At 40.1% G+C, this 27,789-nt stretch overlaps 1 long non-coding RNA gene across 5 annotated transcripts in view; it reads right to left on the bottom strand.

The window, feature by feature from the left end:
• The window catches only part of LOC121398206, a 100,439-nt gene that overhangs the window by 13,760 nt on the left and 58,890 nt on the right, over positions 1-27,789 (bottom strand). For 4 of the 5 annotated variants that reach the window (XR_005964178.1, XR_005964181.1, XR_005964182.1 and 1 more), the window contains 9 exons: positions 27,344-27,501; positions 26,468-26,819; positions 25,582-25,863; positions 15,936-16,093; positions 15,060-15,411; positions 14,174-14,455; positions 3,151-3,308; positions 2,285-2,636; positions 1,183-1,681 (listed from right to left, as the gene is read on the bottom strand). This is a non-coding gene — a long non-coding RNA (uncharacterized LOC121398206). Of the gene's footprint in view, positions 1-1,182; positions 1,682-2,284; positions 2,637-3,150; positions 3,309-14,173; positions 14,456-15,059; positions 15,412-15,935; positions 16,094-25,581; positions 25,864-26,467; positions 26,820-27,343; positions 27,502-27,789 lie in introns of those variants that run through there. The other variant, XR_005964179.1, reaches the window with a different exon arrangement.

Below are 27,789 nucleotides of genomic sequence, written 5' to 3' on the forward strand. Positions count from 1 at the left end.
GGAGAAACAAGTCAACCCCAAAACATTTTGGGGGCCTGAAAAATAATTTGCTGTGGGGCCCAGTAATATTTAGTTACGCCACTGAAAATGTATATACTGTATCCAGTACTGCATTCTGCCTGCAGGGATTAATAACAATATGCCGAATACTCATCAACTACCCACAATAATAATAACATGATGCTATATATTCATGTCATACATTTTATTCTATTTGTGCAGCAAGTACAGGAATGAGCTTCTATTACTTTAACATGAGTACTACTCTATGTTTTATAAGTATTGTGCCAATTCTTCCTCCCCTTAACTCTTTTCATTTGTCTGTGTAACCAGCGGCCTGCCTTCTATGTGATGGAGTTCCTGAGTGGGGGCAGCCTTGAGGATGAGCTGGAGCAACACAGCCCAATGGACATGGACAGAGTACGGTAAGTGGTTCATGTGGTAAATGAATTCAGAATAATATCACTGAGAAACAGTTTTATACAAATTGCTATAAGAAGATTATTTACATTTTGACTTTTCCTTTTTTTTAAATTTTCTAAAATATTGTATTCTTTATGTAGTTAACTATTTTTTCCCCTATTTAAAAGGTTCCATTCTGCGGAGATGATCTGTGGCCTGCAATTCCTGCATGGCAAGGGGATCATCCATCGGTCAGTATAGATTTCTTCATTTCTGTAACATTCTACAGCAGAGGCCGCACACGGGTTGCTCTGCAAATCAGCCTTAATTTTTTGTAATTGATTTAATATTTATATTACAGAGACATCAAACCCTTGAATGTTCTCCTAGACCACCAGGGACATGTGAAAATATGTGATTTTGGCCTGGCAAAGCAGAACATCTTCCCAGGAAACACCACCACAGGGTGTCTCGGAAGCCTGTCATACATGGCCCCGGAGGTAAGAAATGGAAATACAGTACATTTATAGTAAAAACGAATGTGCCCAGGACAATAGATATGTATCTGAAATCCTAATTCAAATAAATTAAGGTTCCACTGTAAAATACATTATTATTATTATTATTATTATTATTATTATTAATAATAATAATAATACTAGCAGAATTGGATTTATAGGAGTACATTTTCTGTATCTGTGCAAATGTCTACATGTGAGCATTCCCTTTCACAGGCTGTATTTATCACAGGCCAATAAAATAAAAGTGGAGAGAACCAGATTAACTGCATCACTTTACTTCACATCATACATGTTTCCATTACTTGCTCAGCTTTACACATAGCTCTAGTGCCAGCCATGTTGTGCCAAGCATTAACCATATTTAGCAATAGATGTTCTATTACAGGTTTCTACCAATACAGCTTTAAAAAGGAACTAGCAAATGTTACAGTTCTGATCCAAGCGAGAGAAACCAACTGGTCACATGCATTACTCACTGCACTCCATTCACTCAATGAGCAGCTGAATCCGTTGATCTCTGTTGCCAATATTATCCCAGTAGACATACTCAGAAGGTACCGTTTTCTCTTCTTTTCAAGATTCTAGATGGAAAAAAATACGATGCAGCGGTGGACTGGTGGTCATTGGGCATCACCATCTATGAAATGGCCACTGGCAAGCTCCCCTTTATCCACAGAGACACAGAGGAGCTCATTGAATCCATCATCGAATATGAGCCTTACATACCTCATTGGCTGGATAAGGATCTGAGACATCTTCTAAAAGAGGTAAGTAGTAACAGTGGGATAGCGATATTGTAACAATCATAAATATATTTCTACTTCATTGCTTTGGTTAAAACTGAATCTAAGATTTCTGAATCTAACATGTTTATCAGAGTTTATTTTCTTTGTATTCTTAAAGGTACAGTATGCACTAATATACACTTTTTCTCAAAATGAACACAACGTATAGGACTTGATTTGAACTTGTTTTGTTTTTGTCCTTTAGCTCCTAAGAAAAAAGCCTCAACGTCGCCTTGGGCTACGAGGGAACATCAGGGGCCACCCATTCTATGGCACCATTGATTGGGGGGTGCTGGAAAAAAAGGAGCAGAACCCCCTTTCCAGCCTAGAACAGTAAGTACATGGTTGGGAATACAAATTAAAATGATAATAGCCTTGAATGAATAGCATTGACTAGTGAAGTAATGATAAAATCAATAATGAAAAGATATAAAAGACATGGCAGACTGACACACAAAACTGCAATTCTAACAGAACAAAATCTGCCATATGGACCTCTAAAAGAAAATACTGTAATTCTAATGCTCACGACAGATACATGGATTTTGTATTATATTGACTAAAATAATATTTTACCCTTTCATGCAGCCATCAGAGAAGTTATTCCAGCCATATGATGGAAAGCCGCTGTCATTCCATAAGAACCAGGAGGATGAAGCAGCACCAAGGGATACAAACATCATTCCCGGCTTTTCATTTTTAAATTCAGGCTGGCTGGAGTAAGTATATAGGCACGTGTAATCCAGACAATAGTAACAACGTGCTTCCATCTAGCACAGGTACACAACATCAGCAGACAGTGAGCACAGCTGTGGGTTAAGAGCCTTTCCACCTGCTGCACAAAGGCCAGATCATCTTTTCTGCTTCAGCTCCACCTTCACCTGGGATTCCATCTTCCAGGGTATGAGACTGCCGGGTAACATCAGGCCTAGAATTATGAGGGGCAGTCACTCATCTGGCACATGTAAGTATCAGGTGGGTATCTTTATGTGAGTGAATGTGTGAGTGAACGTGAGATATGAAAGGATAAGGGTGTAACATGAAGGCAAAGCAGAGTCTAAGATCACAGCCTGCTTTGTCTTCCTGCACATCATGTCTATAGATCCTATACCCTGTTAGTTATGTAAATAGTTTTATCAGGGCAAGGGTTTTTTCCCTATCTGAAGTAAGATGGGTTTTTTTTTTACCTTGTCCTGTTTAGTTGTAGTTAAATGAGCAAAGGGTGGGACTTCATAGACACGTGCAGTTTAAGCCTCGTTTGTTGTCTTTGTTTGTCACGTTTGTCCTGTTGTGTGAGGCGTTACACCCGGCGTGCCGGTAACAAGGTTGAAGCCTTGACGTGGCGTTACTGCTCACATGTATAAACATGTGCTAATTCAACCAATGCTGAGAGTGTGAGTGAAGAATTTGTGATTGAGGTTTTGATTAAAGGAATACCTTACCTTTAGTCTGAGGTAGGCACTGAAATTCTGACATGTGCATGTGGTGTTGGTTTTGTTAGCCTTTAGAATGGTTTAGATTGTTTCTCAGCCTCTCTCTGATTGCGAGGGTCCAATTTACCCTAATCAAGCAGTGGTTTGCATCAAACTGGAGGTCTGATCTGTCCAAAGAGAGATACCAACAATAATGTGAAAAAAACGATTTGACCCTGGTAATATATTTAATTAAAAACATCAAAAAACCCTTCAGTGTAACACAAATGCAGCAACGAAGGAAGCAAGGAGGGCTATACCTTTATATATTGGTATATGGAGCCAAAATGTGTCATTCGAACCTTATGTAGTTGGGAAATAAAATTAGAGACCCAGCGGTTACCCAGATTTACAAGACAGACTGACACATGCTTTCCAACATAGTCTGGATATCTGCAGAGAGATGTGGTAAAGAGACAGGTCGTGGTTCCCAGTCATCAGAGAGTACAAAAAATAGCTGAGTTTGAAATAATCGTGCATGTGTCACATTGTACACATGTGCAATACTCACAAATGTCAAGATTCTTGGAATGGTGTATTTTGTTTTACTGCATGTGAATTTCAACAATGAGATAGCTCTGCCTTTTAGGTCCCTTGCTTTTATATATTAAAGGGGTGGTTAACTTTTAGTAAGTTATAGAATGGTCAATTCAAAGCAACTTTCCAATTGGCCTTCGTTTTTTCTTTTATATCGTTTTTAAATGATTTGCCTTCTTCGTCTGGCTCTTTCCAGCTATCAAATGGGGGGGAGGGTCTAAAAAAAACAAATGCTCTGTAAGGCTACACATGTACTGTTACTGCTACTTTTTATTTCTCATCTTTCTATTCAGGCCTCTCCTAATATCCCTGTCTCTTATACTAATCAATGCATGGTTGCTGAAAGCAGAATGCTGAAAGTGCAAACTGGAGAGCTACTGAAAAGCTAAATAACTCAAAAACCATAAATAACAAAAAACTTAAAACCAATAGGAAATTGTCTCAGAATATCAATCTCTTCGTCATACAAAAAGTTAGTTGAAAGGTTCTGAGAAAAGTTTGGACATGCACAAACTCTAATATGATTGTAACAGTCTGATTTGGCACACATGCCAGTTCTACTTGCCACGGTATCTGTACTCCAGGTAGGGACAGTTCATTGGCCCCCACAGAACTACTCTATTTGCATGTCTCTAGGCTATTACATACTGTACCTTGTTCTCCATATGTAAATGCTTGTATTTACAATCAGAATAGAAAGGTCTAATCTGAAAACTGTGTTGGACCAGTGATTGATTGATAATTAATGTTTATAATAATGAGAAATTTGTAATAAAAGTTGTGCTGGAATTCTAAAATTAGTTGTCACAAGCTAGTGTTCTTTCATAGTTAGAATACATGAATAGAGATGGCAAGATGTGGTTATCCTTTAAGAGCTTATCACTCACACCTGTGTTTGATGCAATCCATATGGATAACTTGGAGACAGTTGTGCTTATAATGAATTCTCCTTATTATATGATTTGGCAGAAAATGTTGCTACTGCTAGTTACAGTATAACTATATCAGAGTCCTCAGTTCTTAGGGTGATGACATCACCAACTTGGCAAAGTGGAGTTGGAACCTCATGCAGATGGACAGATCTCTAACACCCAGGGCCGCCATCAGGGGGGGACAGGGGGGACAAGCGTACCGGGCCCGGGCATGAAGGGGGGCCCGGCAGCGCTGCATTTTTTTGAAGATCCGGGCCCCCCTTACGAGCGCCCGAGCCGTACGTCTTGCCTCTTCAGTGCCGAATGCGGAAGTGCCGAAAAGCCGAAGCCGATGCGACGAAAAGACCCGAAGTCACGGAAAAAGCCGAAGTCCCGAAGTCACGAAGCGCCGAAAAGACCCGAAGTCACGAAAACAGCCGAAGCCGAAGTCCTGAAGCAGCGCAAAGACCCGAAGTCACGAAAACAGCCGAAGCCGAAGTCCTGAAGCGGTGAAAAGACCCGAAGTCACGAAAGGAGGCGAAGTTGAAGTACTGAAGCCATGAGTTCAATTCTACTGAACACCAGTTTGTGTTTTTTTTTTTTTTTAATCCCCTGGCCACCAATGTATTATTTTAATATTCTATAGGCCCCTGCCACCAATCTTTTTTTTAAAACTTTTGTTTTTGGGGCCCCAATTTTTTTTTTAACTCGTAAGGGGCCCCTTGCCACCATTGTTTTTTTTTGGGGTTTTTTTTTAAAAAAAAAATTAATTTTCTTTTTGGTGGCCCCAAATTTTTTTAACTTGTAAGGGGGCCCCTGCCACCAGTTTTTTTTTTTTTTCAAAAAAAAATTATTTTTTTTTTAAATTTTTTTTGGGGCCCCAATTTGTTTTTAACTTGTAAGGGGCCCCTGCCACCATTTTTTTTTTTCAAAAAAAATTTTTTTTCTCCAAATTTTTTTTTTGGGGCCCCAATTTGTTTTTAACTTATAAGGGGGCCCCTGCCGCCAATGTTTTTTTTTTTTTTCAAAAAAAAATAAATTTTTTTTCAAATTTTTTTTTGGGGCCCCAATTTGTTTTTAACTTAGAAGGGGGCCCCTGCCGCCAATGTTTTTTTTTTTTTTCAAAAAAAAAATTAATTTTTTTTCAAATTTTTTTTGGGGCCCCAATTTGTTTTTAACTTAGAAGGGGGCCCCTGCCACCAATGTTTGTTTATTTTTTAGTTTTTTTTACATTTTTTTTGTTGGGGCCCCAAGTTTTTTTTAACAGGGGGCCCCTGCCACCAATGTTTTTAAAAAAAAAAAATTTTAATTTTTTTTTTTGGGGCCCCAATTTTTTTTATAAGGGGGCCCTGACCATCAATAGCTTTTTACAACTTGTGTGGGGGGGGGGTTACTTTTTTAGCGCTGATGTCTGTGTGGTCTTTTAACTGCGATGTGGGCGGGATATGGGGCGGAGCTTGGTCGTCAGTGTGGGCGGGGTCCAGGGGGCCCCAAAAATTTTGTTGTACGGGGCCCCGTGATTTCTAATGGCGGCCCTGCTAACACCTAATACTTTAAGATACCGTTTTGATATTTGAATGTATGAATTCTTATACTTTGCTAATGACAATGTTCATAGTATTTACCCTACTTACAATATTCTTATTAGTCCCTGTTTAGCCTCTATACAGTATGTATATGATCCTTTCAACCCTTTTCTAATACATAACGAATAAGAGACAACCCCTCTTATCTTTTATACAAGCTTACAAGCAATGCTTGCCTTGGTTTCTACTCAGGGAATGCTTTTTTCCAGAGAGCAGAGGCACATAGAAAACCATCATGCTCCCTTTAGAACAGTGATCCCCAATCTGTGACTCATGGGCAACATTTTGCTCACCAATCCTTTGAATGTTTCTCCCAGTGGCCTCAAAGAAGGTGCTTATTTTTGAATTTCAGGCTTGAAGGCAAGTTTTGGTTGCATAAGAACCAGATGTACTGCCAAACAGAGGCTCTTGTAGGCTGCCAGTCCACATAGAGGCTACCAAATAGCCAATCACAGCACTCATTTTGCATCACCCAGGAAAATTTGTCATGCTTGTGTTGCTCTCCAAATTTTTACATCCCCCAACCTTTACTTTCTAAACTACTGTATATAATAAGATTTAATCTGCAAGTGGTTCATACAAATAAAGAACATTTTCCTTTCAGATTTATCTTTGCAAGATTTGATGGTCCCCTGTTTCATTAGTAATTTAGTATTTTAATATTATCGAAAACGGGATTTTAGTTACAAAGTTATGACCATAATATTGTCAAGCCACCATATTACGTCATAGTAGACACCATATAGTGGTTCTAACTATTTACCTCTAGGCGGACACCTCCTTGATGTTGCATTTCTTGGGAAAAGTGTCTCCTGACCAGCGCATTGATCCCAGTCACAGACTTGAACCTCCTCCTGCTGCTATTAGCTTTATAGGAGAGACATTGCTAAGACAAAAGTGTTGGGTTCACAGGCTCAATGCTCTCAGGCTTGCGGCTTTTATAGTATGAAGGGCAAAAGACCAGCATTAAAGAGGTGAGTGTTGGGGTTCTGCAACCACGTGGAATTGTAACTGCAACTGATCTGGCCCAATTTACTATAATATACAAAAGAGCGGTAAACGATTGATGCACATTCCCTGGTGCCCTGTTTCATTAGTAATCTGTGCAAGTGCATTTAACTTCAAAAAACAGGACTTTTATTTATGGTCTTAACATTGCCATATAAAGGTAAACCCCACATGATAATCCTAACTAATCTAGTTATAGTGGGCCAAATTAGCCTGATTTAATATACCCCCTAACAGACGGTTTATGAGGAAACCCTAGTCATACAAATTGTGAACTAGGGCCCCCAACCTGATGCTTCTTTTATTTAAAAAACACACTCTGTAAAGCACATGTGACAGCTCAGCCCAATGCGTTGAGCAATGGCCTAGGGTTACAGGGTAATCATTAGAAACACAAGAGGTGCCTAAGATATCGGGGTCCATCTTCCAGTGATTTGGGGTTTCAGTTAACTTTAAATGACCCAAGCATCTGCTTTGTGACACTGTACTGGCAGCAGGGTTGGAGAAGACTTTCTAGGTGCCACTGGAATACCTGCCCCTCCCCCATGTAATGGTATGGCCTGTGACAACCAGTCAATACAGCTGCACTATAAACACATATATTTCACTCCACTATGGTTGCTGGTTATTTACCGGTCCTGTTGATAAATAGTTGAATGCAAAAAAGATTTCAGTTTACACCAGGGGATTAAGGAATTCTTGGATCGCCAACCCAGGGCCGGAACTAGGGGTAGGCACATGCTTTGGGCGCAAAGCTTGAGGGCACCAGGCACGTACCTACCCTGTCACCTACTCCTAGTCCGACAAGTATCCCATTACAAAAAAGTTTGCCCGCTTCTTCTGCTTGCCGAAGTTAAAGCACATGTACGCGGGCCTGTTTGTTCACACACGCATGCGTGCACACCTGATTGCACATGGACACGATTGCACAAGTACATACATGTGATTGCACAGGTACATACATGCGATTGCACAGGTACATGAGTCTGCACCCACCACTGACACAAGGTATCAGCAATGTAGTGTTCAACAAGGTTTCTTCAAAAAGGTTAGGGTTGCAACCTTTTTAAAGGTTTAGTTCACCTTAAAATTTACTTTTACTCTGAGACAATGTGCAATTTGCCTTTTTTTTTATTATTTATGATTTTTGAATTATTTCTCTTTTTGTTCTGCCATGTTAGAGTGTCAGCTGCTATCTGGCTGCTAGAAAGGATGCACCACCCAATACTGTTATGTTGCACCACCTATACTGAAACTATACAGAGGAACTTCAGATGATGTATAAAGGCATAGGAAACAACTTCCTTCATGAATGCAAAGACCAAATCATTCACCAGGTTGAGAAAAAGTAATAATAAAATGTAACTTTTACTTATCAACATCTGAAATAAAAATATTAGATTCAAATCTATTACTGTGAGTTGTACTGTGAGTTGGGGAGGTTGCAGCTGGGATAGGGGAGAGGGGGCTCTGCAGCTGGGGGGCACAGGGGATTGTGTGTGGGGGGCCCGAGGCTGCAGGCCCAGTGGGCCCCAAGTCCGATGCTGGCCGTTTTGTGAAAGCCAAGTGAATGGAGGGACTGGAAGAGGAGATGATGAGATACAGTGTCAAATGCAGCTGAGAGGCCAAGCAATATTAGTAGTGAGAAGTGGTTGTTGGCCAAAAAGATAGATCGGGATCTACCAGTAGACCTTTAGCTGGTGATCAGTAGATCTCAAGACACTGTCAACAAACAGCTTGTCTCAATCACCCTCCTATTTAATGCTTTTCATTCAGAGATGTATTATGGTAAGGTTACAGAAAAAATAGTTGTTTGTTAAATATATAATGGGTGGGGTATCCCTTATTCACAGCAGGGAAGACAGAGGCTGCATTTTGGGTGCATGGCAAGTTGGCAACTCCCAAACAGACAAATGACAGTAAATGACTTCCCATGCTCACAAAAACCAATGTGAATGGACTTGGACTGGACAAAATGATTAAAACATATATCCATTAAGTATAAGAAAGCTTGGGCTCTGGCTCTGCGCTGCAATGGTATCTTCCAGCCTATGCCCAGGTGATGATGTCATTGAGTGGGACCTGCTACAGGGCATGAGAACTCAACCGTTGGAAAGAGACAGTTGGTGAGAAGACATCAGAGAGAGAAGGAGAGGAAGAGAGAGATCAATGAGAAAATGAAGAGGAGTTATCCGGATTCCGGCAAGTGGAGACCCATGCCCTCACAGGAGAAGAAGAGAAGTCGAGGAAGTGAAGAAGAGGAGGAAGGAAAGAAAAAGAAGAGAGAAAGGAGTGTGGACGAGCAGCTGCCAGATGAGTGCTGCAGGGAGGAGAAACGTACAAGGGAGGAGACTGATCAAGGTAAAGAGAAATCACTCTGTACAATAAATGAGTATATACATTGAACAGCAACCAGTTATAAAAAGAACCTGGACAGCTTAAATATGGGCAGTTACCTATAGTCTGTATTTTGGCTTAGAAAATCAATAAGCAAAGGTCTGATAGTTGCTATGGGTAACTGCCCATAGCCGTTTAGTATCTGCCCCCCCCCCCATATATAATAAAAGGCACTACATTTTCCCAGGTGTGCTGACCAATAACAACTGATAAGATGTCAATTTTAAACAGGTTACCACTAAATGTTTTAGTATTAGCATTAGTATTTCTGACCCAATACTGCATTTCCTATTTTCCAAATTCATCAAAGAAGATTTAAATGAATACAGAACCAAACCTGAACCCTGAGTTGCATCACATTCAGTTGTCCAGTGGTCAAAAGTCATGTGATATCAAGGGTTTGGTTCAGTCAGGCACTTGGAGTCCATTATATCCATATATATATATATTTTTTTTCAATTTACTTTAATCTACTGGAAACTGCACTTGTACAAATGATGCCTGTGTTGGTAGGTTACCCCACTGTGGGGTATATTTATCAAAGAGTGAAGTTAATAGTGAAGTTCCGCCACTAGAGTGAAATTCCGCCACTCTCCATTCATTTCTATGGGATTTTTATAGGCGTATTTATCAAAGGGTGAACTTTCACTTTCACCCATTGATAAATATGCCTTTCAAAATCCCATAGAAATTAATTGAGAGCTTCTGAATTTCACTCTAGTGGCGGAACTTCACTCTTTGATAAATTTACCCCTTAGTCTGATCCCATTGATGACTATTTATTTGAAAAATGAGACCCTGAAGTGTCTGCCATAAAAAAATAGCTTAAAATAGTCCCAAATAGTGTATAAAACTGGTATGCACTTCCCCAACTGCAGATAGGTGGTTGCCATTAACGCTAATGGCCGCCTCCTCAATTCTGCTTGGGTGTTTCTCCCTCGTTTAAAAGCATAGATGAAGAATCCATCCCATGTGCCATGAGTTTTAGAAATATGAGAGTTTGGGATTTAACAATTGTAATGTAATGAAGTAATGAACAAGCAGAAAAGTGGTGATAACCTTTAAAAAAGTAACTTAGAATTACTGTGTGTATTTATACAGGTATGGGCTCAATTATCCAGAAACCCTTTATCCATAAAGCTAAAAATTACAGAAATGCCTTCTTCCATTGACCCCATTTTATCCATATATTGCACATTTTGTTTTAAAAACCCATGTTTCATTGATATTGACATTTTAAATGATCTCCCTTCCTTCAACATTTTCAGAGTGTTTTTCAGTTCTGTGTTTTTCATATTTTTGAGCCTAAAGCTAATTCCAACAAACAAGGTGTGATCTAACCATTGTTTTCAAAGTTATAATTCTGTTTATAAAGTAGAATCAATTCAGACTGCATTAAGCAAGCCTATATAGTACACCATTAACTAGTTATTTATTATTGTGCTTGGATAATATGCAACGCTAGAATGTTGTCCCAGTATATTCTTATTGAGGCATATTAATAAAGCTTATGTTATAAGGTGCATTAAGTGGAGTATATGGTAGAAGCAAAACTTGGGGCAGCTACAATGCAACAAAAAAACTATGTCTAAAGAATCCATGTAGCACTATACTATTTTTCAATCAGCTACAAATAAATTCTCCTTTCCCCACTAGGAGCCGCTGGAACCGTGAGCGCCCGAGCTCAACTTTTAAGGCTGAACCCACTCAGCATCTCTACATACAACTTCTTCTCTGAGTTGGGAGAAGGAGGATATGGCAAAGTGAGTAATTGGTTCCCAATAAGTGTAGCCCAGTGCTCTAAAAAACAAAACACAAACATATTAACTCTTTTCTTGCCTTTCTCAGGTCCTGTTGGCTACCTTAGGAGACAAAAGGCCATATGTGGCAATGAAATACATCAAAAAAACTGATAAGACCAAGTTCTGCAGGCTTCTCACCGAGGCAAAAGTGCTAAAGATCTCCAGGGACTGCCAGTTTCTTTGCCAAGGCTATGCCGCATTTCAAACTCAGGTACAAATTTGCCTCAATATTAGAATTGATTCCTATAGATGCTGTTCAAGATTGGCCTTCTAGAAAACAAGAGGATCTTCTGGTGGCCCCAGTCAAGGACAATTCCCCAGCCTCAGCCCTTTCTTATTTTCATCATAGACCTATATGACACCTATTACATTTATAACTGTTAATACCTATTATTGTGAGAGTGGGTATTTATTGACAGGCTCCATGGTGGGCCCTAGAAGGCCCAGTTTGACGCTGCTTAGATTATTCCTTACTCATATAGCTAATGGAAAATGTTTTATATTTATATGTGTGTGTGAGCAGGGCCGCATACTAAAAAAAAATCCTGGGCCCCCTGGGCTACACCCACCACAAGCCCCACCTACAGATCTGCCCTCCCCATCCCACAGGTCCACCCCCCACCACAAACTAAGAAGAAGAAAAAAAGATTGGTGGCTATGGTTCCCACATGTTAATAAAAAAACCCAAAATGTTTGTGTTCAGGGCCCCCCCATTAAAAAAAACATTTGTGGTCAGTACCCCCCATTAAAAAAAATTAGTGGCTAGGACCCCACATGGGGGAAAAAATTGGTGGCCAGGGCCCCCCCCCACATTATAAGAAAATTGGTGGCCAGGGCCCCCCTTAAACGTCCATGTTTAAAAATTTTGCCCCCCCCCTAGAAGCTTAAAAAAATATTTGGTGCCCAGGGCCCCACCACACAACAGGGACCACAAAGGGTTACCTTTAAGGGGGCCCTACCATGTTACACTTACTTCATTAGTGTGGCCCACCTGCTGTCAGTGAGCTGCCAACTAAAGAAGGGAGGAGGGGAGCACAGGTGGCTGCATCTTCTTCCAGTGACAGCATTTTCTTCCCTTATTGGTATCAGAATTTCAAGTCCTGGTAAAGCTGCACAGTGATTGGGTGAGCTGGAGGAGAAGTTCGAACCTCAGCTATCCAATCCCTGAGCGGCTCAACCGGGACTTAAACTCAGTGACCAATAAGGGGAAGTAATGGACAGAAGATACCTCCTCCTGTGCTCCCGTCCTGCCTTCCCGAAGTCAGCAGCTCTCAGAAAGCAGGGGGGTCCGGCTAGTCAAGAAAGTGCTGCGTGGCCTTACCCTCGGGGCCCCCTACAACTCTCCCCCCTGATGGCTGCCCTGTGTGTGAGTATGAGAATAATGCCATTATATACATTATGTAAGGCCTTCTTGCCTTGTACTCCCCATATACAGTATGTTTATGCAAAATGTATATACTGTATCCAGTACTGCATTCTGCCTGCAGGGGTTAATAACAACATGCCGAGTACTCATCAACTACCCACAATAATAATAACATGATGCTATATATTCATGTCATACATTTTATTCTATTTGTGCAGCAAGTACAGGAATGAGCATCTATTACGTTAACATGAGTACTACTCTTTGTTGTATAAATAATGTGCCAATTCTTCCTCCCCTTAACTCTTTCCATTTGTCTGTGTAACCAGCGGCATGCCTTCTATGTGATGGAGTTCCTGAGTGGGGGCAGCCTTGAGGATGAGCTGGAGCAACACAGCCCAATGGACATGGACAGAGTACGGTAAGTGGTTCATGTGGTAAATGAATTCAGAATAATATCACTGAGAAACAGTTTTATACAAATTGCTATAAGAAGATTATTTACATTTTGACTTTTCCTTTTTTTTAAATTTTCTAAAATATTGTATTCTTTATGTAGTTAACTATTTTTTCCCCTATTTAAAAGGTTCCATTCTGCGGAGATGATCTGTGGCCTGCAATTCCTGCATGGCAAGGGGATCATCCATCGGTCAGTATAGATTTCTTCATTTCTGTAACATTCTACAGCAGAGGCCACACACGGGTTGCTCTGCAAATCAGCCTTAATTTTTTGTAATTGATTTAATATTTATATTACAGAGACATCAAACCCTTGAATGTTCTCCTAGACCACCAGGGACATGTGAAAATATGTGATTTTGGCCTGGCAAAGCAGAACATCTTCCCAGGAAACACCACCACAGGGTGTCTCGGAAGCCTGTCATACATGGCCCCGGAGGTAAGAAATGGAAATACAGTACATTTATAGTAAAAACGAATGTGCCCAGGACAATAGATATGTATCTAAAATCCTAATTCAAATAAATTAAGGTTCCACTGTAAAATACATTATTATTATTATTATTATTATTAATAATAATAATAATACTAGCAGAATTGGATTTATAGGAGTACATTTTCTGTATCTGTGCAAATGTCTACATGTGAGCATTCCCTTTCACAGGCTGTATTTATCACAGGCCAATAAAATAAAAGTGGAGAGAACCAGATTAACTGCATCACTCTACTTCACATCATACATGTTTCCATTACTTGCTCAGCTTTACACATAGCTCTAGTGCCAGCCATGTTGTGCCAAGCATTAACCATATTTAGCAATAGATGTTCTATTACAGGTTTCTACCAATACAGCTTTAAAAAGGAACTAGCAAATGTTACAGTTCTGATCCAAGCGAGAGAAACCAACTGGTCACATGCATTACTCACTGCACTCCATTCACTCAATGAGCAGCTGAATCCGTTGATCTCTGTTGCCAATATTATCCCAGTAGACATACTTAGAAGGTACCGTTTTCTCTTCTTTTCAAGATTCTAGATGGAAAAGAATACGATGCAGCAGTGGACTGGTGGTCATTGGGCATCACCATCTATGAAATGGCCACTGGCAAGCTCCCCTTTATCCACAGAGACACAGAGGAGCTCATTGAATCCATCATCGAATATGAGCCTTACATACCTCATTGGCTGGATAAGGATCTGAGACATCTTCTAAAAGAGGTAAGTAGTAACAGTGGGATAGCGATATTGTAACAGTCATAAATATATTTCTACTTCATTGCTTTGGTTAAAACTGAATCTAAGATTTCTGAATCTAACATGTTTATCAGAGTTTATTTTCTTTGTATTCTTAAAGGTACAGTATGCACTAATATACACTTTTTCTCAAAATGAACACAACTTATAGGACTTGATTTGAACTTGTTTTGTTTTTGTCCTTTAGCTCCTAAGAAAAAAGCCTCAACGTCGCCTTGGGCTACGAGGGAACATCAGGGGCCACCCATTCTATGGCACCATTGATTGGGGGGTGCTGGAAAAAAAAGGAGCAGAACCCCCTTTCCAGCCTAGAACAGTAAGTACATGGTTGGGAATACAAATTAAAATGATAATAGCCTTGAATGAATAGCATTGACTAGTGAAGTAATGATAAAATAAATAATGACAAGATATAAAAGACATGGCAGACTGACACACAAAACTGCAATTCTAACAGAACAAAATCTGCCATATGGACCTCTAAAAGAAAATACTGTAATTCTAATGCTCACGACAGATACATGGATTTTGTATTATATTGACTAAAATAATATTTTACCCTTTCATGCAGCCATCAGAGAAGTTATTCCAGCCATATGATGGAAAGCCGCTGTCATTCCATAAGAACCAGGAGGATGAAGCAGCACCAAGGGATACAAACATCATTCCCGGCTTTTCATTTTTAAATTCAGGCTGGCTGGAGTAAGTATATAGGCACGTGTAATCCAGACAATAGTAACAACGTGCTTCCATCTAGCACAGGTACACAACATCAGCAGACAGTGAGCACAGCTGTGGGTTAAGAGCCTTTCCACCTGCTGCACAAAGGCCAGATCATCTTTTCTGCTTCAGCTCCACCTTCACCTGGGATTCCATCTTCCAGGGTATGAGACTGCCGGGTAACATCAGGCCTAGAATTATGAGGGGCAGTCACTCATCTGGCACATCACACGTAAGTATCAGGTGGGTATCTTTATGTGAGTGAATGTGTGAGTGAACGTGAGATATGAAAGGATAAGGGTGTAACATGAAGGCAAAGCAGAGTCTAAGATCACAGCCTGCTTTGTCTTCCTGCACATCATGTCTATAGATCCTATACCCTGTTAGTTATGTAAATAGTTTTATCAGGGCAAGGGTTTTTTCCCTATCTGAAGTAAGATGGGTTTTTTTTTACCTTGTCCTGTTTAGTTGTAGTTAAATGAGCAAAGGGTGGGACTTCATAGACACGTGCAGTTTAAGCCTCGTTTGTTGTCTTTGTTTGTTACGTTTGTCCTGTTGTGTGAGGCGTTACACCCGGCGTGCCGGTAACAAGGTTGAAGCCTTGACGTGGCGTTACTGCTCACATGTATAAACATGTGCTAATTCAACCAATGCTGAGAGTGTGAGTGAAGTATTTGTGATTGAGGTTTTGATTGTCATTAAAGGAATACCTTACCTTTAGTCTGAGGTAGGCACTGAAATTCTGACATGTGCATGTGGTGTTGGTTTTGTTAGCCTTTAGAATGGTTTAGATTGTTTCTCAGCATCTCTCTGATTGCGAGGGTCCAATTTACCCTAATCAAGCAGTGGTTTGCATCAAACTGGAGGTCTGATCTGTCCAAAGAGAGATACCAACAATAATGTGAAAAAATGATTTGATCCTGCTAATATATTTAATTAAAAACATCAAAAACCCTTCAGTGTAACACAAATGCAGCAACGAAGGAAGCAAGGAGGGCTATACCTTTATATATTGGTATATGGAGCCAAAATGTGTCATTCGAACCTTATGTAGTTGGGAAATAAAATTGGAGACCCAGCGGTTACCCAGATTTACAAGACAGACTGACACATGCTTTCCAACATAGTCTGGATATCTGCAGAGAGATGTGGTAAAGAGACAGGTCGTGGTTCCCAGTCATCAGAGAGTACAAAAAATAGCTGAGTTTGAAATAATCGTGCATGTGTCACATTGTACACATGTGCAATACTCACAAATGTCAAGATTCTTGGAATGGTGTATTTTGTTTTACTGCATGTGAATTTCAACAATGAGATAGCTCTGCCTTTTAGGTCCCTTGCTTTTATATATTAAAGGGGTGGTTAACTTTTAGTAAGTTATAGAATGGTCAATTCAAAGCAACTTTCCAATTGGCCTTCGTTTTTTCTTTTATATCGTTTTTAAATGATTTGCCTTCTTCGTCTGGCTCTTTCCAGCTATCAAATGGGGGGGAGGGTCTAAAAAAAACAATTGCTCTGTAAGGCTACACATGTACTGTTACTGCTACTTTTTATTTCTCATCTTTCTATTCAGGCCTCTCCTAATATCCCTGTCTCTTATACTAATCAATGCATGGTTGCTGAAAGCAGAATGCTGAAAGTGCAAACTGGAGAGCTACTGAAAAATAACTCAAAAACCATAAATAACAAAAAACTTAAAACCAATAGGAAATTGTCTCAGAATATCACTCTCTTCGTCATACAAAAAGTTAGTTGAAAGGTTCTGAGAAAAGTTTGGACATGCACAAACTCTAATATGATTGTAACAGTCTGATTTGGCACACATGCCAGTTCTACTTGCCACGGTATCTGTACTCCAGGTAGGGACAGTTCATTGGCCCCCACAGAACTACTCTATTTGCATGTCTCTAGGCTATTACATACTGTACCTTGTTCTCCATATGTAAATGCTTGTATTTACAATCAGAATAGAAAGGTCTAATCTGAAAACTGTGTTGGACCAGTGATTGATTGATAATTAATGTTTATAATAATGAGAAATTTGTAATAAAAGTTGTGCTGGAAGTCTAAAATTAGTTGTCACAAGCTAGTGTTCTTTCATAGTTAGAATACATGAATAGAGATGGCAAGATGTGGTTATCCTTTAAGAGCTTATCACTCACACCTGTGTTTGATGCAATCCATATGGATAACTTGGAGACAGTTGTGCTTATAATGAATTCTCCTTATTATATGATTTGGCAGAAAATGTTGCTACTGCTAGTTACAGTATAACTATATCAGAGTCCTCAGTTCTTAGGGTGATGACATCACCAACTTGGCAAAGTGGAGTTGGAACCTCATGCAGATGGACAGATCTCTAACACCTAATACTTTAAGATACCGTTTTGATATTTGAATGTATGAATTCTTATACTTTGCTAATGACAATGTTCATAGTATTTACCCTACTTACAATATTCTTATTAGTCCCTGTTTAGCCTCTATACAGTATGTATATGATCCTTTCAACCCTTTTCTAATACATAACGAATAAGAGACAACCCCTCTTATCTTTTATACAAGCTTACAAGCAATGCTTGCCTTGGTTTCTACTCAGGGAATGCTTTTTTCCAGAGAGCAGAGGCACATAGAAAACCATCATGCTCCCTTTAGAACAGTGATCCCCAATCTGTGACTCATGGGCAACATTTTGCTCACCAATCCTTTGAATGTTTCTCCCAGTGGCCTCAAAGAAGGTGCTTATTTTTGAATTTCAGGCTTGAAGGCAAGTTTTGGTTGCATAAGAACCAGATGTACTGCCAAACAGAGGCTCTTGTAGGCTGCCAGTCCACATAGAGGCTACCAAATAGCCAATCACAGCACTCATTTTGCATCACCCACGAAAATTTGTCATGCTTGTGTTGCTCTCCAAATTTTTACATCCCCCAACCTTTACTTTCTAAACTACTGTATATAATAAGATTTAATCTGCAAGTGGTTCATACAAATAAAGAACATTTTCCTTTCAGATTTATCTTTGCAAGATTTGATGGTCCCCTGTTTCATTAGTAATTTAGTATTTTAATATTAGCGAAAACGGGATTTTAGTTACAAAGTTATGACCATAATATTGTCAAGCCACCATATTACGTCATAGTAGACACCATATAGTGGTTCTAACTATTTACCTCTAGGCGGACACCTCCTTGATGTTGCATTTCTTGGGAAAAGTGTCTCCTGACCAGCGCATTGATCCCAGTCACAGACTTGAACCTCCTCCTGCTGCTATTAGCTTTATAGGAGAGACATTGCTAAGACAAAAGTGTTGGGTTCACAGGCTCAATGCTCTCAGGCTTGCGGCTTTTATAGTATGAAGGGCAAAAGAACAGCATTAAAGAGGTGAGTGTTGGGGTTCTGCAACCACGTGGAATTGTAACTGCAACTGATCTGGCCCAATTTACTATAATATACAAAAGAGCGGTAAACGATTGATGCACATTCCCTGGTGCCCTGTTTCATTAGTAATCTGTGCAAGTGCATTTAACTTCAAAAAACAGGACTTTTATTTATGGTCTTAACATTGCCATATAAAGGTAAACCCCACATGATAATCCTAACTAATCTAGTTATAGTGGGCCAAATTAGCCTGATTTAATATACCCCCTAACAGACGGTTTATGAGGAAACCCTAGTCATACAAATTGTGAACTAGGGCCCCCAACCTGATGCTTCTTTTATTTAAAAAACACACTCTGTAAAGCACATGTGACAGCTCAGCCCAATGCGTTGAGCAATGGCCTAGGGTTACAGGGTAATCATTAGAAACACAAGAGGTGCCTAAGATATCGGGGTCCATCTTCCAGTGATTTGGGGTTTCAGTTAACTTTAAATGACCCAAGCATCTGCTTTGTGACACTGTACTGGCAGCAGGGTTGGAGAAGACTTTCTAGGTGCCACTGGAATACCTGCCCCTCCCCCATGTAATGGTATGGCCTGTGACAACCAGTCAATACAGCTGCACTATAAACACATATATTTCACTCCACTATGGTTGCTGGTTATTTACCGGTCCTGTTGATAAATAGTTGAATGCAAAAAAGATTTCAGTTTACACCAGGGGATTAAGGAATTCTTGGATCACCAACCCAGGGCCGGAACTAGGGGTAGGCACATGCTTTGGGCGCAAAGCTTGAGGGCACCAGGCACGTACCTACCCTGTCACCTACTCCTAGTCCGACAAGTATCCCATTACAAAAAAGTTTGCACGCTTCTTCTGCTTGCCGAAGTTAAAGCACATGTACGCGGGCCTGTATGTTCACACACGCATGCGTGCACACCTGATTGCACATGGACGCGATTGCACAGGTACATACATGCGATTACACAGGTACATGAGTCTGCACCCACCACTGACACAAGGTATCAGCAATGTAGTGTTCAACAAGGTTTCTTCAAAAAGGTTAGGGTTGCCACCTTTTTAAAGGTTTAGTTCACATTAAAATTTACTTTTACTCTGAGACAATGTGCCATTTGCCTTTTTTTTATTATTTATGATTTTTGAATTATTTCTCTTTTTGTTCTGCCATTTTAGAGTGTCAGCTGCTATCTGGCTGCTAGAAAGGATGCACCACCCAATACTGTAATGCTGCACCACCTATACTGAAACTATACAGAGGAACTTCAGATGCTGTATAAAGGCATAGGAAATAACTTCCTTCATGAATGCAAAGACCAAATCATTCACCAGGTTGAGAAAAAGTAATAATAAAATGTAACTTTTACTTATCAACATCTGAAATAAAAATATTAGATTCAAATCTATTACTGTGAGTTGTACTGTGAGTTGGGGAGGTTGCAGCTGGGATAGGGGAGAGGGGGCTCTGCAGCTGGGGGGCACAGGGGATTGTGTGTGGGGGGCCCGAGGCTGCAGGCCCAGTGGGCCCCAAGTCCGATGCTGGCCGTTTTGTGAAAGCCAAGTGAATGGAGGGACTGGAAGAGGAGATGATGAGATACAGTGTCAAATGCAGCTGAGAGGCCAAGCAATATTAGTAGTGAGAAGTGGTTGTTGGCCAAAAAGATAGATCGGGATCTACCAGTAGACCTTTAGCTGGTGATCAGTAGATCTCAAGACACTGTCAACAAACAGCTTGTCTCAATCACCCTCCTATTTAATGCTTTTCATTCAGAGATGTATTATGGTAAGGTTACAGAAAAAATAGTTGTTTGTTAAATATATAATGGGTGGGGTATCCCTTATTCACAGCAGGGAAGACAGAGGCTGCATTTTGGGTGCATGGCAAGTTGGCAACTCCCAAACAGACAAATGACAGTAAATGACTTCCCATGCTCACAAAAACCAATGTGAATGGACTTGGACTGGACAAAATGATTAAAACATATATCCATTAAGTATAAGAAAGCTTGGGCTCTGGCTCTGCGCTGCAATGGTATCTTCCAGCCTATGCCCAGGTGATGATGTCATTGAGTGGGACCTGCTACAGGGCATGAGAACTCAACCGTTGGAAAGAGACAGTTGGTGAGAAGACATCAGAGAGAGAAGGAGAGGAAGAGAGAGATCAATGAGAAAATGAAGAGGAGTTATCCGGATTCCGGCAAGTGGAGACCCATGCCCTCACAGGAGAAGAAGAGAAGTCGAGGAAGTGAAGAAGAGGAGGAAGGAAAGAAAAAGAAGAGAGAAAGGAGTGTGGACGAGCAGCTGCCAGATGAGTGCTGCAGGGAGGAGAAACGTACAAGGGAGGAGACTGATCAAGGTAAAGAGAAATCACTCTGTACAATAAATGAGTATATACATTGAACAGCAACCAGTTATAAAAAGAACCTGGACAGCTTAAATATGGGCAGTTACCTATAGTCTGTATTTTGGCTTAGAAAATCAATAAGCAAAGGTCTGATAGTTGCTATGGGTAACTGCCCATAGCCGTTTAGTATCTGCCCCCCCCCCATATATAATAAAAGGCACTAAATTTTCCCAGGTGTGCTGACCAATAACAACTGATAAGATGTCAATTTTAAACAGGTTACCACTAAATGTTTTAGTATTAGCATTAGTATTTCTGACCCAATACTGCATTTCCTATTTTCCAAATTCATCAAAGAAGATTTAAATGAATACAGAACCAAACCTGAACCCTGAGTTGCATCACATTCAGTTGTCCAGTGGTCAAAAGTCATGTGATATCAAGGGTTTGGTTCAGTCAGGCACTTGGAGTCCATTATATCCATATATATATATATTTTTTTTTCAATTTACTTTAATCTACTGGAAACTGCACTTGTACAAATGATGCCTGTGTTGGTAGGTTACCCCACTGTGGGGTATATTTATCAAAGAGTGAAGTTAATAGTGAAGTTCCGCCACTAGAGTGAAATTCCGCCACTCTCCATTCATTTCTATGGGATTTTTATAGGCGTATTTATCAAAGGGTGAACTTTCACTTTCACCCATTGATAAATATGCCTTTCAAAATCCCATAGAAATTAATTGAGAGCTTCTGAATTTCACTCTAGTGGCGGAACTTCACTCTTTGATAAATTTACCCCTTAGTCTGATCCCATTGATGACTATTTATTTGAAAAATAAGACCCTGAAGTGTCTGCCATAAAAAAATAGCTTAAAATAGTCCCAAATAGTGTATAAAACTGGTATGCACTTCCCCAACTGCAGATAGGTGGTTGCCATTAACGCTAATGGCCGCCTCCTCCATTCTGCTTGGGTGTTTCTCCCTCGTTTAAAAGCATAGATGAAGAATCCATCCCATGTGCCATGAGTTTTAGAAATATGAGAGTTTGGGATTTAACAATTGTAATGTAATGAAGTAATGAACAAGCAGAAAAGTGGTGATAACCTTTAAAAAAGTAACTTAGAATTACTGTGTGTATTTATACAGGTATGGGCTCAATTATCCAGAAACCCTTTATCCATAAAGCTAAAAATTACAGAAATGCCTTCTTCCATTGACCCCATTTTATCCATATATTGCACATTTTGTTTTAAAAACCCATGTTTCATTGATATTGACATTTTAAATGACCTCCCTTCCTTCAACATTTTCAGAGTGTTTTTCAGTTCTGTGTTTTTCATATTTTTGAGCCTAAAGCTAATTCCAACAAACAAGGTGTGATCTAACCATTGTTTTCAAAGTTATAATTCTGTTATAAAAGTAGAATCAATTCAAAATGCATTAAGCAAGCCTATATAGTACACCATTAACTAGTTATTTATTATTGTGCTTGGATAATATGCAACGCTAGAATGTTGTCCCAGTTTATTCTAATTCAGGCATTTTAATAAAGCTTATGTTATAAGGTGCATTAGGTGGAGTATATGGTAGAAGCAAAACTTGGGGCAGCTACAATGCAACAAAAAAACTATGTCTAAAGAATCCATGTAGCACTATACTATTTTTCAATCAGCTACAAATAAATTCTCCTTTCCCCACTAGGAGCCGCTGGAACCGTGAGCGCCCGAGCTCAACTTTTAAGGCTGAACCCACTCAGCATCTCTACATACAACTTCTTCTCTGAGTTGGGAGAAGGAGGATATGGCAAAGTGAGTAATTGGTTCCCAATAAGTGTAGCCCAGTGCTCTAAAAAACAAAACACAAACGTATTAACTCTTTTCTTGCCTTTCTCAGGTCCTGTTGGCTACCTTAGGAGACAAAAGGCCATATGTGGCATTGAAATACATCAAAAAAACTGATAAGACCAAGTTCTGCAGGCTTCTCACCGAGGCAAAAGTGCTAAAGATCTCCAGGGACTGCCAGTTTCTTTGCCAAGGCTATGCCGCATTTCAAACTCAGGTACAAATTTGCCTCAATATTAGAATTGATTCCTATAGATGCTGTTCAAGATTGGCCTTCTAGAAAACAATAGGATCTTCTGGTGGCCCCAGTCAAGGACAATTCCCCAGCCTCAGCCCTTTCTTATTTTCATCATAGACCTATATGACACCTATTACATTTATAACTGTTTATACCTATTATTGTGAGAGTGGGTATTTATTGACAGGCTCCATGGTGGGCCCTAGAAGGCCCAGTTTGATGCTGCTTAGATTATTCCTTACTCATATAGCTAATGGAAAATGTTTTACATATATATGTGTGTGTGAGCAGGGCCGCATACAAAAAAAATTCCTGGGCCCCCTGGGCTACACCCACCACAAGCCCCACCTACAGGTCTGCCCTCCCCATCCCACAGGTCCACCCCCCACCACACAATAAGAAAAAAAAAAAATTGGTGGCTATGGTTCCCACATGTTAATAAAAAAATGTTGGTGTTCAGGGCCCCCCATTGAAAAAAACATTTGTGGTCAGGTCCCCCCATTAAAAAAAACATTTGTGGTCAGGACCAGCCATTAAAAAATATTGGTGGCTAGGACCCCACATGGGGGAAAAAATTGGTGGCCAGGGCCCCCCCTCACATTATAAGAAAATTGGTGTCCGGGGCCCTCCTTAAAGGTCCATGTTTAAAAATGTTACCCCCCTAGAAGTTTAACAAAAATTTGGTGCCCAGGGCCCCACCACACAACAGGGACCACAAAGGGTTACCTTTAGGGGGGCCCTACCATGTTACACTTACTTCATTAGTCTGGCCCACCTGCTGTAAGTGAGCTGCCAACTACAGAAGGGAGGACGGGAGCACAGGTGGCTGCATCTTCTTCCAGTGACAGCATTTTCTTCCCTTATTGGTATCAGAATTTCAAGTCCTGGTAAAACTGCACGGTGATTGGATGAGCTGGAGGAGAAGTTCGAACCTCAGCTATCCAATCCCTGAGCGGCTCAACCGGGACTTAAACTCAGTGACCAATAAGGGGAAGTAATGGACAGAAGATACCTCCTCCTGTGCTCCCGCCCTGCCTTCCCGAAGTCAGCAGCTCTCAGAAAGCAGGGGGGTCCGGCTAGTCAAGAAAGTGCTGCGTGGCCTTACCCTCGGGGCCCCCTACAACTCTCCCCCCTGTCCCCCCCTGATGGCTGCCCTGTGTGTGAGTATGAGAATAATGCCATTATATACATTATGTAAGGCCTTCTTGCCTTGTACTCCCCATATACAGTATGTTTATGCAAAATGTATATACTGTATCCAGTACTGCATTCTGCCTGCAGGGATTAATAACAGCATGCCGAGTACTCATCAACTACCCACAATCATGATGCTATATATTCATGTCATACATTTTATTCTATTTGTGCAGCAAGTACAGGAATGAGCATCTATTACTTTAACATGAGTACTACTCTATGTTGTATAAATAATGTGCCAATTCTTCCTCCCCTTAACTCTTTCCATTTGTCTGTGTAACCAGCGGCATGCCTTCTATGTGATGGAGTTCCTGAGTGGGGGCAGCCTTGAGGATGAGCTGGAGCAACACAGCCCAATGGACATGGACAGAGTACGGTAAGTGGTTCATGTGGTAAATGAATTCAGAATAATATCACTGAGAAACAGTTTTATACAAATTGCTATAAGAAGATTATTTACATTTTGACTTTTCCTTTTTTTTAAATTTTCTAAAATATTGTATTCTTTATGTAGTTAACTATTTTTTCCCCTATTTAAAAGGTTCCATTCTGCGGAGATGATCTGTGGCCTGCAATTCCTGCATGGCAAGGGGATCATCCATCGGTCAGTATAGATTTCTTAATTTCTGTAACATTCTACAGCAGAGGCCACACACGGGTTGCTCTGCAAATCAGCCTTAATTTTTTGTAATTGATTTAATATTTATATTACAGAGACATCAAACCCTTGAATGTTCTCCTAGACCACCAGGGACATGTGAAAATATGTGACTTTGGCCTGGCAAAGCAGAACATCTTCCCAGGAAACACCACCACAGGGTGTCTCGGAAGCCTGTCATACATGGCCCCGGAGGTAAGAAATGGAAATACAGTACATTTATAGTAAAAACGAATGTGCCCAGGACAATAGAAATGTATCTAAAATCCTAATTCAAATAAATTAAGGTTCCACTGTAAAATACATTATTATTATTATTATTATTAATAATAATAATAATAATACTAGCAGAATTGGATTTATAGGAGTACATTTTCTGTATCTGTGCAAATGTCTACATGTGAGCATTCCCTTTCACAGGCTGTATTTATCACAGGCCAATAAAATAAAAGTGGAGAGAACCAGATTAACTGCATCACTTTACTTCACATCATACATGTTTCCATTACTTGCTCAGCTTTACACATAGCTCTAGTGCCAGCCATGTTGTGCCAAGCATTAACCATATTTAGCAATAGATGTTCTATTACAGGTTTCTACCAATACAGCTTTAAAAAGGAACTAGCAAATGTTACAGTTCTGATCCAAGCGAGAGAAACCAACTGGTCACATGCATTACTCACTGCACTCCATTCACTCAATGAGCAGCTGAATCCATTGATCTCTGTTGCCAATATTATCCCAGTAAACATACTCAGAAGGTACCGTTTTCTCTTCTTTTCAAGATTCTAGATGGAAAAGAATACGATGCAGCGGTGGACTGGTGGTCATTGGGCATCACCATCTATGAAATGGCCACTGGCAAGCTCCCCTTTATCCACAGAGACACAGAGGAGCTCATTGAATCCATCATCGAATATGAGCCTTACATACCTCATTGGCTGGATAAGGATCTGAGACATCTTCTAAAAGAGGTAAGTAGTAACAGTGGGATAGCGATATTGTAACAGTCATAAATATATTTCTACTTCATTGCTTTGGTTAAAACTGAATCTAAGATTTCTGAATCTAACATGTTTATCAGAGTTTATTTTCTTTGTATTCTTAAAGGTACAGTATGCACTAATATACACTTTTTCTCAAAATGAACACAACTTATAGGACTTGATTTGAACTTGTTTTGTTTTTGTCCTTTAGCTCCTAAGAAAAAAGCCTCAACGTCGCCTTGGGCTACGAGGGAACATCAGGGGCCACCCATTCTATGGCACCATTGATTGGGGGGTGCTGGAAAAAAAAGGAGCAGAACCCCCTTTCCAGCCTAGAACAGTAAGTACATGGTTGGGAATACAAATTAAAATGATAATAGCCTTGAATGAATAGCATTGACTAGTGAAGTAATGATAAAATAAATAATGACAAGATATAAAAGACATGGCAGACTGACACACAAAACTGCAATTCTAACAGAACAAAATCTGCCATATGGACCTCTAAAAGAAAATACTGTAATTCTAATGCTCACGACAGATACATGGATTTTGTATTATATTGACTAAAATAATATTTTACCCTTTCATGCAGCCATCAGAGAAGTTATTCCAGCCATATGATGGAAAGCCGCTGTCATTCCATAAGAACCAGGAGGATGAAGCAGCACCAAGGGATACAAACATCATTCCCGGCTTTTCATTTTTAAATTCAGGCTGGCTGGAGTAAGTATATAGGCACGTGTAATCCAGACAATAGTAACAACGTGCTTCCATCTAGCACAGGTACACAACATCAGCAGACAGTGAGCACAGCTGTGGGTTAAGAGCCTTTCCACCTGCTGCACAAAGGCCAGATCATCTTTTCTGCTTCAGCTCCACCTTCACCTGGGATTCCATCTTCCAGGGTATGAGACTGCCGGGTAACATCAGGCCTAGAATTATGAGGGGCAGTCACTCATCTGGCACATCACACGTAAGTATCAGGTGGGTATCTTTATGTGAGTGAATGTGTGAGTGAACGTGAGATATGAAAGGATAAGGGTGTAACATGAAGGCAAAGCAGAGTCTAAGATCACAGCCTGCTTTGTCTTCCTGCACATCATGTCTATAGATCCTATACCCTGTTAGTTATGTAAATAGTTTTATCAGGGCAAGGGTTTTTTCCCTATCTGAAGTAAGATGGGTTTTTTTTTACCTTGTCCTGTTTAGTTGTAGTTAAATGAGCAAAGGGTGGGACTTCATAGACACGTGCAGTTTAAGCCTCGTTTGTTGTCTTTGTTTGTTACGTTTGTCCTGTTGTGTGAGGCGTTACACCCGGCGTGCCGGTAACAAGGTTGAAGCCTTGACGTGGCGTTACTGCTCACATGTATAAACATGTGCTAATTCAACCAATGCTGAGAGTGTGAGTGAAGTATTTGTGATTGAGGTTTTGATTGTCATTAAAGGAATACCTTACCTTTAGTCTGAGGTAGGCACTGAAATTCTGACATGTGCATGTGGTGTTGGTTTTGTTAGCCTTTAGAATGGTTTAGATTGTTTCTCAGCATCTCTCTGATTGCGAGGGTCCAATTTACCCTAATCAAGCAGTGGTTTGCATCAAACTGGAGGTCTGATCTGTCCAAAGAGAGATACCAACAATAATGTGAAAAAATGATTTGATCCTGCTAATATATTTAATTAAAAACATCAAAAACCCTTCAGTGTAACACAAATGCAGCAACGAAGGAAGCAAGGAGGGCTATACCTTTATATATTGGTATATGGAGCCAAAATGTGTCATTCGAACCTTATGTAGTTGGGAAATAAAATTGGAGACCCAGCGGTTACCCAGATTTACAAGACAGACTGACACATGCTTTCCAACATAGTCTGGATATCTGCAGAGAGATGTGGTAAAGAGAC

Source organism: Xenopus laevis, chromosome 9_10L (genome assembly GCF_017654675.1).
Source record: "Xenopus laevis strain J_2021 chromosome 9_10L, Xenopus_laevis_v10.1, whole genome shotgun sequence".
Taxonomy (NCBI): domain Eukaryota; kingdom Metazoa; phylum Chordata; class Amphibia; order Anura; family Pipidae; genus Xenopus; species Xenopus laevis.